Source organism: Pogona vitticeps, chromosome 3 (assembly GCF_051106095.1).
Source record: "Pogona vitticeps strain Pit_001003342236 chromosome 3, PviZW2.1, whole genome shotgun sequence".
In the NCBI taxonomy this organism is placed as follows: domain Eukaryota; kingdom Metazoa; phylum Chordata; class Lepidosauria; order Squamata; family Agamidae; genus Pogona; species Pogona vitticeps.
The window spans coordinates 222,028,700-222,041,822 of NC_135785.1; the positions used below are offsets into that span (position 1 = coordinate 222,028,700).

The window sequence follows — 13,123 nt, forward strand, 5'->3', positions numbered from 1 at the left end:
GGCTATCAAGGATTTTCAGGCATGGCGAATTCTTGCTCAAATCCTGGAAAATCACTGCACATCAGTGTAAATAAAACTAGGCTACATGGACAAAAGGTTTAATTCAGCATAAGGTATCTTCTTACATTCCTAGCAGTGTTCTTTATGGAGCATGAAAAATACCATATTAAAAATAATGGCTGAAATCCTGTTGATGAGCATAGTAAGTTGCACTTAGAGTAGGCCCATTGAATCATTGGGGATTTAATGAGTCAAGTCCTCTGTAAGTTCCATTCATTTCCTCTGTAGGTACCACTGATTTAATGAGCCTACTCTAGTTGCGAATTACTATGCCAAAGTAAGTTGCAACTAAGAGTAGTCCCACTGGAATCAATGGAACTTCTGGAGGAGCTGATTTATCAAGTCCTCATGGATTCAGTGGGTCTATTCTGCTGTGGCTTATTATGTTAAGAAACAGGATTTCAGTATATTTTAGTTAATGCTATTCAATACACTGCTGTGTTAAAATATCTGTTTTAACCAAATCAGAAATATCTAATATACTGTTATTTATGTTCCAGGAGTACAGTCTTTTAAAAAAAGGGGCACAGACAACAAAGAAGCAGTGGCTGCTAAGTGAAGAGAGCTGAAAAGTCTTGATTCGAGTTGAAAAATTACAAAGAACTTGAGTTCGTAGAAGCAGCATCACATGAGTTACGGCTTATCGGGATAGTCTTCCATGTTGCTTCACAAACTTTCTGTCATGGCAGAGCAAGGAACAGTTGGAAGGCACTGGCACTCGTGAGAAGGGAAGGCTCTATTTAGACCAAATCTGCTCCAGCTGGTGATCTTGCTGATTTCCCGTCTGTTGATTTAGCAACTGATTCAGCTATATTCTTTGCTTTTGCTCACATTCTGTACACTCATTATTTAAGGGTCAGCAGTTCAGGATTTTCTACATGACAGGAAGATGAAATCCTTTTAAGCCAACAACAACTGCAACTGCTGATCAAGCTGGTCAAATTGAAATCCAGCCCAACTTTCATGGCAATGTCACCTTCCAGCCTTGTTTTAATACTTCCTGCCTGAAATGACACAAATAGGGTGTTGTTTGATGCTGTGGAAGAAGAGAGCTGAAAATGGATGGTTCTGAGGCATCCAGCTCCTAATCTGCTCAAAAAAGGAATCTGGATGTGCTGGATAGTTACTCACTTCCACTTTTCTGCTACCTATCAGACTTTACTGAGTAAACATCATAGAATCCATACAGGATAAACAATTTGACTTGCCAGCTCCCAGATTTTGCCTTGAGACTCAGATTTGGGGATAAATGCTCTGGGACTCAGGCTTAGGACCCAGAATGTATATCCTGTCTTTCCATTAAACAGTAGTGCTCAAGGGAGTGTTCAATTTTTTAAAAGAATAAAAAACAGATAAAACTACATCTAGCTTGAAAATTAATACAGCCATATAAACTAAATTGAATTTTCTAGTGACTCTGACTTGTCAGGATTTATTTTCAACTTGTTCACCCTCATCCAGCTCAATATTAACTGAGGCAAGATTCAAGGCTCACGAGTGCTTCCTCAGTGTTGAGGGACATGGAACAGTAGAGGTGAGTGTCATCAGCATATTAGTAACACTTCAGTCAAAATTTCCAAGTGACCTATGCCAATGGCTTTATATAAATGTTAAATAATATAGGGTAGAACCCTGGAATGCCACAGGCCAAAGGCATTATTAACATGCTAATTAAAATATTTGTTTATACACTCTGAAGGCACATGTCACTTACATTCCCCCTTGCCAAATGGAAAAATGCCTATATACCTACTGAAAAAAAGAGGGCCCTGAGGGTCGCATAGCTTTGGAACCTATAAATATATTTAAAACTGTAACAGCCAAAAGTTGTAATGAATATACCCAATAATCTGTGGTACTTTTCATGGCTTCTGGAATATTTCTATTGCACCCAAATCACTGCTCCACAAATGAGGGGAAATGGCTTAGTCCCATATAATGCTTTAAAAACATCTGTTGCGTGAAGCAACCCAACAGAGTCTGTGCAAGAGAAAGTTGTGATCATTCACATGTCCCATCTATATATGGCAAAAGAGGTCCAGTCTGTAGCTGGAGTCTTGTAAAACTGCTTCTCCCATGGATGAAATATTGGTTGTTGTGGGTTTTTCGGGCTCTTTGGACGTGTTCTGAAGGTTGTTCTTTCTAACGTTTCACCAATCTCTGTGGCCAGCATCTTCAGAAGACAGCACTCTGTGCTCTGTCCTCTGAAGATGCCAGCCACAGAGACTGGCGAAACTTTAGGAAGAACAACCTTCAGAACACGGCCAAAGAGCCTGAAAAACCCACAACAACCATTAGATCCCGGCCGTGAAAGCCTTCATGAATACAGTTGAAATATTGTTTGAATGAAATCCAAAATGAAACAATTGATTCATAAATGTGGGAAAGAAAAATAGCTAAACCTCTACTTGAGCAGAAAGGGGTTCTTTTTTTTCTGCAGCCACATACATGAACAACATTCAAAACGTAGCAGTTGAGTAGCTTGTGTCCACCAGTTCAACAATACAGTCTTGATAATATGAAAAAGAGCTCCTCCTCGAACCAAAGGCCTCAACACTAAATGGGATCACATAGCCAGATCCCTGAGACAGTTTTTATTCAGGTCTACACTTTCAATTAAAGCTTCTTACAGTGTTATGGTCAAGAAATGTCTTTGGAATGGACAAGTTGGCTGTTCATAGAGCAATGGTCCCAGCCTTGGGGCTCTGGATATCTTGGACTACAACTCCCCTAAGCCGTACATAATACTATAGATTCTTGAGTGTGTTGACCAGGCACATTATTCCCGTTAGATTGTTGCATAAATTTCCGGTCACATGACACATGGCTATTATTGTAATCATTTCCCCAGCTAGCAGTGTACCTGGGCAACATTTTCCCCTCACTGGGAGGGCTGCTTTATTTTGTAGCAATGACCTATCAAAATATTCCTTACTGGTATTGCTTGTGTAAATGTCATTGGTTCATTTTCCCCTCTCTTCTCTACGTCCTCCAAAGCTCTCATGTCTTGTCACAGCAAGCAAGAAAAGAGAGGATGGGCTGGCATGGCTTAATTTCACCAACCCAGACACAGCTCTACCTCCTATGCCCACCCAGCGGTCCTCCCTCCATCTTTCCACCCACCTCCCCATCTTGTCACTTCGGACAGGGCTCAACATCTAGAGCCTTTTCTGGGCTGGGCTGTGCACCCATCTGAGATCCAGGCTCCAGCAGTGGTGATTGTGCTCAAGGCACAGTGGTGGCTTCCTGGCTTGTGGGCACCCTTGCAAGCTCTGTGGCAGTGGTCCAGGCTGGCACTGGCAGATCCAGGAGGCCATAGGGTTGGAGGTAAGGTGGCACCTCGGTTCATGGAGAGGCAGTGGTGGGAGACGTTGGGGAAAAAAAAGAAGTGTGGAGCCCGCCCTACCATGGGGATGCAGGGAGCCCTGTGGCCTACTGGTAGACATTTCCTTTCCTTTCCTCTCTTTCTCCTGCCCTCCTCTCAGCCTGCGTGGAGCAGCCACCTGGGCAGCTGCAATGGTGGTGGAAGCAGAAGGCCTTCTTCAGAGTGGAAACCAACCAGGCCCTTCCCCCCCCTCCAGTCCAAGTATAAACAACAGCTGCGCTGGTGGGGAGCACAGAGAAAGCGAAAGGGACTGCAAGAAAGAATAAATCAGTGTAGCCAGCCATAATGTTACAAATAGGAAGAAATGATTAAGTAACCTTAAAATAAATGGGAACATTTGTATATACCACATGACTGTGATTCAGTACAAGAAAGGTATGGAAAGTATCATTAGAAGTGGTGAATATTTGCCTCATGTGATCAGGCCCCAAGTCTTCTAACTATTACAGTCTAAGTCCATTTAGGGCTGCCATTGGACTACCTGCTGAAAATGTAGTTTTTATAACAATATTGTTATTGTTATTATAACAATAACAATAACGAGCTGGCTGGATAGTTCAGTGAGTTAGGTATCTGGCTGCAGACCCAGAGTCTGGGAGTTCCCCGCTCTGCATCCCAGAAGAGCCAGACCATGTGGGTCTTGGGCAAGCTGCACAATCCCAGGTCGTCTCCAGAAGAAGGGAATGGAAAGACCACTTCTGAGTACTTTCCACCTAGAAAATCCTAAAAAGGGTCACCAAAAGCCAGAATTGACTTGACAGCATGCTATTGTTATTTTAAAACCTTTATCCTTGGTAGAGGGGGAATATGGAACTTATCGCTCCCTTGCAGAGGGTCATGCAAAAATAAGGTGTTTAATGTTTCTTCTTAAAATGTCGTTTTTACAGATTAGATTTCAGTTACTCTTGTTCCTTAGAAATTCGTAAGCCTTTCTCTCTTTATGCCCCGCCTGATGTAGCATTGTTTATTGTTATTGTCTCAAGTCTTAAGATCATGACAAAATCATAAATCAACTAGTAAAGAATACATTATTCTTTTAGTTTCCACACAATATTTAATAATTTCCCTCTTGAATTTAAAGATACTTTAAATGGCCTGAAATCTAAAAATATTTCTGGCAGAAGCAGTTATAGCAGACATCTTAATTATTATGTTTCCAAGGAAATGACAGCCTGTGTAAGGGAAGCTGACAAGTCCCCCTGCAGCTATGTGCTTTTTATATTGGAACTTTAGGCTATTATAAATTACCTAGGACTGAGACTGGCATGAACACAGTATGTCAGCTTTAAACCAGCTGCCACGTGATGTACTGAAACTGTTAACCCTTTCCCTACCTACTGGCCCACCTGACCACAACAGACACAATGCTGGGCATTCCGAGATGCTTGAAGAAAGTTGTTGAAATTGTGCCCACAGCTTCTCCCTTTGCCAGCCCACAACGATTCATTTGAAATGATCAAAATGAGCTGGAAACTCAGTATGAAGTTGCACGGCTGATGCACGCCTTGCCCGCTGTTCTTGACAGCCATTCTTTGATTTGAGGCACGGCTGGATATTCGGACTGCCAGATCTCTGCAGTAGAAGAGGCACTCCATCTTCCTGCCTGTTGACTCCCAGTTAGAAGTGATGGGGAGAAGGCAGGGCAGTGATCCAACTTAAAGAACAGCAATGTTATCAAGTCACACAAACATGGTAAAGTACAGCTTGATGGGCACAAACTTTGGGGACTGCAATGCCACACTGAGAAATATTCACCTGACAAATGAGTCTAACTTGCTTCATACATATATGAGATCAACAGGAAGAAAGGATGGAGGAAAGGGTGATTTTGTTCTGAAATGCTACTTTAAGTTTGTTTCTAAGTTTGCATGGTTGTGTGTCACCAACAGAGCTAAGTATGACCTTGTGGTGCTACACCCCAAACAGGCTGGTGGCTGTTTTAGGCAGAATTTTACAGGTGCTTTCCTTACCCCCAAAACAGGATTAGCATTTTGGATACCTCCTGTCTCTCTGACATTGGTGTTATATCCCTGAGAACTGTCATTATGGAAAACTAAATTTAAAAGGAGGAGTGGGTGGGCAGAATATATTTTTTAGTTTGAAGCATCTGTATGCTTTATTGTTTCCTCTATCACACTGGCCAGAATTCTGTTTGGGTTTTAACTCCAGAGTTGGTGAAATAATGTAAGATGTGGTGGAAATTTTCAGCTAATGCTAGTCACTAACCAAAAGCACAGAAGGCATGAAACCATCATCCTATTAAGCAGCTGCAATTTGCCACATTGACTTCTTCTGGAGTAAAATTTAGATAGGATTCTGACCTTCAAATGCAAATGTTGCAGCTAATCAGCAATTCCATCAGGTATTCAGGGGGTTTCACCAGCAGAAAGATTTGCATTTTCCATACATATGGAAATATTTTGGCATAAAGGGACTACAACCACATCCAACCTGTTCTTGATTCAGTCTTCTCCCAATAACCGTAGTAGAGATTGTGTGCTCATCTTCTGGAATTCTCTAGCACTGGGTGATTCTGCATGAGGGGAATTTTTGTTGGAATTTGTGTGTAGTGTATATTTAAACTTCCATTTAAAACAACCCAGGAAATTCAGTTCTTAAAACAACAACAACAACAACACTGCTTTATAGGCACAATTCAAAAAGCCAGGAAATGACCCAATATCACTGCACAATATCATGCCCAATTGCCAATAAGAAAAAGGATGCCAAGCTTCACACAACAAAGGTCAGCCTGAATGTTGACAACATCAATGACAGCAGTCAAGATGGTCTACAGATACCCTCTTAATCTTGATGTTTTACTGATGTCATTTGCTTTGGTGTAGGGATATCTCTGTTTACCTACCTGTTTCCTTGTATTTTTTTTCCTATTGTGTGGTCCAGGGTCATATATTTTGTTGTGCAAGGTGGGTGGAAGTGAACTCATGCTGTTATTTTTAAATTCATTGTTGCATTTGTGAGGTTGGCTTGTAGTTTTTTGTTTTGCTCTATAATTGGTGTCTTGTGTCTGCATAGTTTTGATGATGATTTACTTTCTCATGTACTGTTGCCTGCTTTTGGGGTAAATTTATTCTCTGTTGCTGTGTCTCTGATTTTTTAGAGTAGTTTTAAGCGTGCTTTTGGAGTGCCAGAAAACATGAATGGGAAAAGAGGCTTTCTTTTTCATGTAAAATGAAAGAATCAATATGTGAAAAATAGGGGGGAGGGGTTATTTGTATTATTATTAAACTGCAAAATGTTCAAGAACTGTGCTGATTCATGCAGACTGTTTACTCCTGTTTCAGGATTAAATGAATGAGTCAGGAAGAGAAGAATTCAAATTGAACTCAGGATTAGGGTTTATTGGACCAATATTATCTACAATAATCAGCTAGCTTTAGATTGAGGTGTTGTTATCTGCCTTATCTATCTTGGCTTGTTTAATAATCTGCGTTTAAGATATAAAAAGAAAGTATTATCTTCCTGGTTTATTTGCTCATTCATATTAAAGGAAAAAGAGTAGCAAAAATCAATAATTTGTTGCTTAATAAGCCAGAAAGTTTGACTTATTTTTAGGTACAAACGTATCAACAGTACCAAAGTAGAAGAATAATAGGGGAAAGTACTAAGTAAACAGATAATCTACAATCCAGTGGGCAGTCTTGTCCATGACATTTCTTTAATAATAAATTCATCAATTGAATTGAAGGGTTCAAATTGTATTAAAAATTGAATCAGAACAGGGGGGAGATGGTGTTTGCAGTTCTAGTCTAAAATTATCATTATTGAATTATTATTTCTTTCCTACTAAATAATTCTCTCTTTTCAACTAACTGCCTGGCTAAAGTATCTTCAGTTATATGTAATCTATGTTCATAGCACATTTATATTTGGTATTCATATTTTTAAGTGTGTGGATTCTTGCCTCAGTAATATTCACAGAATAATGTTTAGTATTTTTCAGAGATAATTGAAGAATTTGTGGTATATATATAGTGATACACATTATTTTCTACAGATTGTTTTTTTGAATGGAGATAAAGTACTGTAATAAAATGCTTAAAATGTATAGAATTGTTTTATTTCATAAATATAAAAATACATTTATGAAAAACTACACATCAATGATGCTTAAAACAGTAACTCAAAGGGTAGATTAGTGTCTGTGGAGAGAAACCAGACTAAGCCATAATGTTTATTTAGTTAAAGGTAAAGGTTCCCCTTGACAATTTATGTCCAGTCGTGTTCGACTCTAGGGGGCGGTGCTCATCCCTGTTTCCAAGCCAGCGTTTTTTCCGAAGACAATCTTCCGTGGTCACATGGCCAGTGTGACTTAGACACGGAACGCTGTTACCTTCCCACCGAGGTGGTCCCTATTTATCTACTTGCATTTGCATGCTTTCGAACCGCTAGGTTGGCGGGAGTTGGGACAAGCAACGGGCGCTGACTCCGTCGCGTGGATTCGATCTTACGACTGCTGGTCTTCTAACCCTGCAGCACAGGCTTCTGCGGTTTAGCCCACAGCACCACCACGTCCCTCTATTTTATTTAGATGGAACTAAAAGCAGCTGTTCCTTTTAAATTTTTTCTTTTGTACATTCTCTTTTATCTCATAAGCCATACATTCGAAAAAAGTTTGTAATGAATTTAGAGTCACCTGTTTGTAGCATTTTAAATTCAGTACTAAACCTTGAAAGACATCTGTCCTCAAAGTCACAGATCTTCAGAGTTCATCCAGCAATTAACTCTGGTGATGTTGAAAGAGAATAGGTGAGGAAAATGTCTCAATAATTTGTATCAATTGCTTTGGGAATCATTTTATTCTTTACCTATGGATCTGTGTGAAGTTCCCCACCACCACCACCTTCTCTTGAGTGTTTCAAGGTTGGAATTGAACTCATATCTCCACATTTGGAAAGTAGTATTCCCATGTTTTATGCATAGTGGTAAGGGGGGGGCCTCTAATTATAAATTTCAGTGAAAGCAAATGCATAGAAAGACTTAAAACATATAGATTTACCTTTCATTAACACATATGAGACACAAGTAAAACAGCTAGAGTGGCACTTCATATTTCTGTACATTCTCCACTTCCTAAAGTGGTGAAAAGTTTCCTAGATATTATTATATTTAGAGGCAGAGTATATAGAAAAACATAATGCACACACTCCCACCCAGTGCAAATCTGTTATTCAACAGCTGATATCAGAAAACAGATATTGTGATGCATCTGGTTCTCTCACCTGACTTCTTGTTTCCATTGTTCCTTTTAAAAATCACTGCATTTCTATTTCTTTCACACACATGTGCACACTGCTTCCCTTTGCTGGATAGAATGTGGCACCTAACGCTGGGTAAATACCTTCCCCATGTCCTGGCTTAACCTTCTTCCACTGCAAATGCAAAGGAAAGAACATTGGGTTAGGAGCAGGAAGTTTAAGATGGGCAAGAATTTTCAAAGTACTCATTTGCTGCCTCTGGGAGCAATGTGCACCTTGGTGTTTAAAAAAAGGGGCAGAAGGAATTTGTCTTCGGCAGTCTTGTGCAATGTAGACATAACTAATTTGCCACCCCACAAACAAAGCAATTAGGCATCCGGACCAGGTGTTCCTCCTTTTGATTCTGGGAGAGGCTTTGCCTGGCTTCAGAAATGGAATTTGGCTGTGTTGAAACAAATCTTCTCATGCTATCTTCTAACTTCTGATAGCTAGATAAGATAAAATTTTGTGTTTATTCCAGATATGTCATTCTTCTCATCATGATCAAGCAAAGACTACCTACCATTGGAGAAAAGGGGGGAAGACAAGGAGAAAGGTGCATTGCATTGTGTTATTGCTTTCAGTCACATATTTCTGCCCCTGATATTTCCTACAGTTTTCTAACCTCTGGAGCAATTTGAGGGGAGACACAATGGTCAGTAGCGGGAAGTGGAAAATCACATGGAATTCTTCCCTTGAGTTTTCTGGATCCAGAGCAAGATGAAATACAACTCAAAGTGTTCCAATTATACTGCTTCTATGTAATGTTTTGGTCAGCCTAATATAAACAGAAGTTACCCACAAGACTAATAGTCTGGAGAGATCTGTAATGCAGACATTTCTCTGGAGACTGCAAAGATAGGCTTCCAAGCAATGTTTCATGCTCGCCTTTTAATAATAATGCCAGTGTAGAGAATGGTAGCAAGTACCTGCTTCTGTGAAGTGGTATCTTTGATTCTTTCACTTTCTTTCCAGCTGGCTACCTGCCAGATGTCATTTTACAGTGTAAGGCCCATTGCTACAAGTCTTCCCCGAAACCTTAATGAAACTTGTTTAAAATTTAATAAGTCTTCAGACAGCAACATTTGTGGCTAGGAACAGTACTGTGGAGAGCCACTCAGTACTGTGAAGATATTTTATGTAATGATGCCATAAACTAATAAACAGTACATAAATATACTGCAGCAATTGTCTCTTTGTCAACTTTTCATTACCACTGTATAAATAATTTCCACATACTGTGAAATGTCCCAGTAAAAGATGGCTTAAAAATATGTTTCTGTTTTTGTTTTTTCACCACAGCCTCTCTCTTTAAGGAGAGTGGGTTGAAATTTGTATGTGAACTATTACTAAAATAATAATGTAAACATATTTATATAAAATAATTACAGCTGTAATACTATCCACATTAAACTGTGAGTAAGTTCTGTTGAACCCACTTGATCTTTACCTGTAAATGTAAAGACCTGTAAAATGTGTCTGTAAAGACACAAAATGGTACTGTTGGCATATCATTGAAGGATATACCACTATTATTGCTTTTCTGCCCTTTGCCATGCTTTTAAATGGTAGAAAATAGATAAATTCAGTCCATGTTTAAAATATATAGCTTTCGGAGAGAACATTGAATTTACGATTGATCTCAAATTTCTACTGAACACCAAGTACTGTATATCTGTACAGACAGATACTAGCTAGATTATCTGGTTAGATAATCAGACAATCAGATATTTCAGCTTTTACAAATAGTATCAAATCATTTTCTCAATTTACTTTTTTCACCCCAAAATTAATTTAAATGTATTTTTTTGTCTGTGGCTTCAAACCGTTGACAACATTTAGACTAAGAGAGATGAGGAATATTACTCAAAGCAGAGATAGATGATTGGACCATTGGCAAATTGACACAGCTGCTGCTCATTTGCAAGTTTTATCTATGCTAAGTTTTAGGTATTGTTAATTAACATAATTAAGTAAAATTTCAAACTTTTTTGTAAACATTTCTATTGTATGTCAATTGCAACCATCCTTTCTCCCTGTCATATACCGTATTTTTCGCTCCATAAGACGCACCAATATTTTAGGAGAAGAAAACAGGAAAATATAATCTGTTTTCTTCGCTCCATAAGACGCACAGACTTTCCACCCCCCTGGTTTGTGGGAAAAAAGTGCATCTTATGGTGTGAAAAATACGGTAACTATCAACTGTATATCAACTCAAAGTTGATGAACAGTTTTATACACAGGGTTCCTGGCAAGCCAGAAAATATTTAACCAGAAGTATCATTTATTATAATGAAATTTATGTCCAGGTAGAGTATATGCCTAGCTACAACAAAATTTAAACGACCTAGCAATGTTTGCAATTTCTATTTTAGTAAGTTTTTCCATTGTTTTATCACCCATACAATTAAAATGTATAATATTTTCATAGCACTTTTTTGAGCTAAGTCAGGACTATATTTTATCTTTAATTTCCACCTCATGATGATGAAGTGCCACTATCTATTTAGTGTCTCCAAATCAATCCTGTGAAACATCTCTGGAAGCACTTTTATGGAAACCACTATGTTACTTTCCAACACATTTTTTTCTTACACAAGTGACTTATAACTAATTCAGTACAGTATTTCTTTGGCTTATATCTAATAGCAGCACCATAAAATTATTTTTCTTTTCTTTTTAGTAAAAGGGAACTATTCAAAATGGGGGGGAAATTAACAGTAGAACTAAGTGTATAATTAAAACCAATGCAATTTGAATAACTGTTTGACTAATATATATGGTACATTAAAGATGTCCTACAGTTGCTTAGTTCTGAAATACTTTTGGGAGAAGTACAGCCTACCAGTCAATTCAACAGCTCTCTGTGTCTTTTTCTAAACTGAAGTACAGTATAAGAAATACAAAGCACAGACGTCTGGAACCAGTTGCAGCCTAAGGAGTTCCTGTTGCTTCCAGCAAAGCAGCTCTAACTAAGAAGGCCCATTATAGTCATTATAATTCTTGCCTTGAGCATCTCCTAACCTTCAATTCCATTCCAACCACAGGTGTCAGGAATCTTCCCTGGTGGCACCTGCTATATTAACATATTTTTTCCTGCAATGTCTTGAGCTGCTGCTGTTCTTGGGAGTAGACAGTGGTTTCATCTGCACTTCTTTCCTCTTTAGCTGAATGTTTGTCTCTTTCTCTTCCAGCTAGTTTGGATTCTTCTGGTCCCCTTCATCTGATAAAGACACATCCAGGTAAGGCATGACAGGGAGTGAAAGGGAAACCACCTATGTCAGGAAGGTCTTCATTTTTCTAACCAGAGCCTCATAGTCACTTCCAATACAATTAAGAGTATATGTGGCAGCATCATTTGGCCTAGGAAGAAAGGATAGTGGTTATAGGACTTGATTAATCTTGGCAAATTCTCCTGAATTTTTGCAGGGAGACCTCACATCTCATGAGCAATCCTATCAAATCTGCAATTTATAATAATTACTGAACAAACCACCGCTACAGCCCTGTGCTATAATTAAATCAGTTTTATAAAAGGAGAACAAGTTTCTATAAAGAAGACCAATTATTGGGGTGGATATAATTATGTTTAAAACTCTCTGCCCTTTCGTAGGTTTCTTCCTTGACAATAGCAGTGCAGTTGGGAAATCTGACCTGTTACAGTGTAAGGTATGAAAGGTTTACATTCTGCTGGTGAGTCTCATCTTTTCTAGCCTTGAATAAACATTTATTTTGCTGTTTGGGAACTTTATGGCCACAATTGGACTGTGTGCAGCTAAAACCATTAGTAAAACTATCACCTGAGGTATGTTTCAATTGCTAAACAGCTTGGGCATTATCTGAACCTCTTATCCATAAAGCACTTAAAAAGACTTTGTAATGAGATTTTAGAAGGACATGGATTGATTAGCTCTTATCCTCATTTAGGAAATGATACCCCCTCCTGGATTTTAACGTCTGTTTTTGCTAATGCCTACAGTTTAGATCTTATAATATATTTAACTCTAGTCTAGGAATGCAGTATCCCTGTACCAGAACAAATGCCATTATAGTTTAAATGAGCTGGTTTCAAGCAGAATGTTTCAGTACGACAGATGATGTAAATGCCAGTACTAAAGCGTTTATAGGACTCCATATATTTGCTTTTCCCCTATGCTTTTATCTCTATGTACATAGTATCTAATTAAAATTTTTATTTTATGGTCATCTTGTAAGGCTCCACTGTGTATCCTAGTTTCTGGATGTTGGCACCATTTGCTAGGGCCAGGGAAGGATTAGAAGGAGTGTATGGTGTCATTTCATCAACTGGGCACCTTCCTATAGGGGAAAGTGTAATAGACTTACTTGGTTGTTCTGGGAGTCTAAGAAACATCCTTTGATTTCCCAGAATACTCTAACTTAGGGCTTTCTAGGAAAC

General features: G+C 38.8%; 2 long non-coding RNA genes across 2 annotated transcripts in view; one reads left to right on the top strand and one right to left on the bottom strand.

Annotated features, from left to right (window-relative positions):
• LOC140705634 (uncharacterized) overlaps positions 1–8,777 on the bottom strand; it is a 41,385-nt gene extending 32,608 nt beyond the window's left edge. The window contains exon 1 of the long non-coding RNA XR_012085069.2: positions 8,689–8,777. This is a non-coding gene — a long non-coding RNA (uncharacterized LOC140705634). The remainder of the gene's footprint in view (positions 1–8,688) is intronic.
• Positions 8,778–11,872: 3,095 nt separating this feature from the next.
• On the top strand, positions 11,873–12,861 carry LOC144587996 (uncharacterized). The gene is made up of 2 exons (XR_013543291.1): positions 11,873–11,948; positions 12,320–12,861. It is a non-coding gene; the product is annotated as an uncharacterized LOC144587996 (long non-coding RNA).
• The last annotated feature ends 262 nt before the right edge of the window (positions 12,862–13,123 follow it).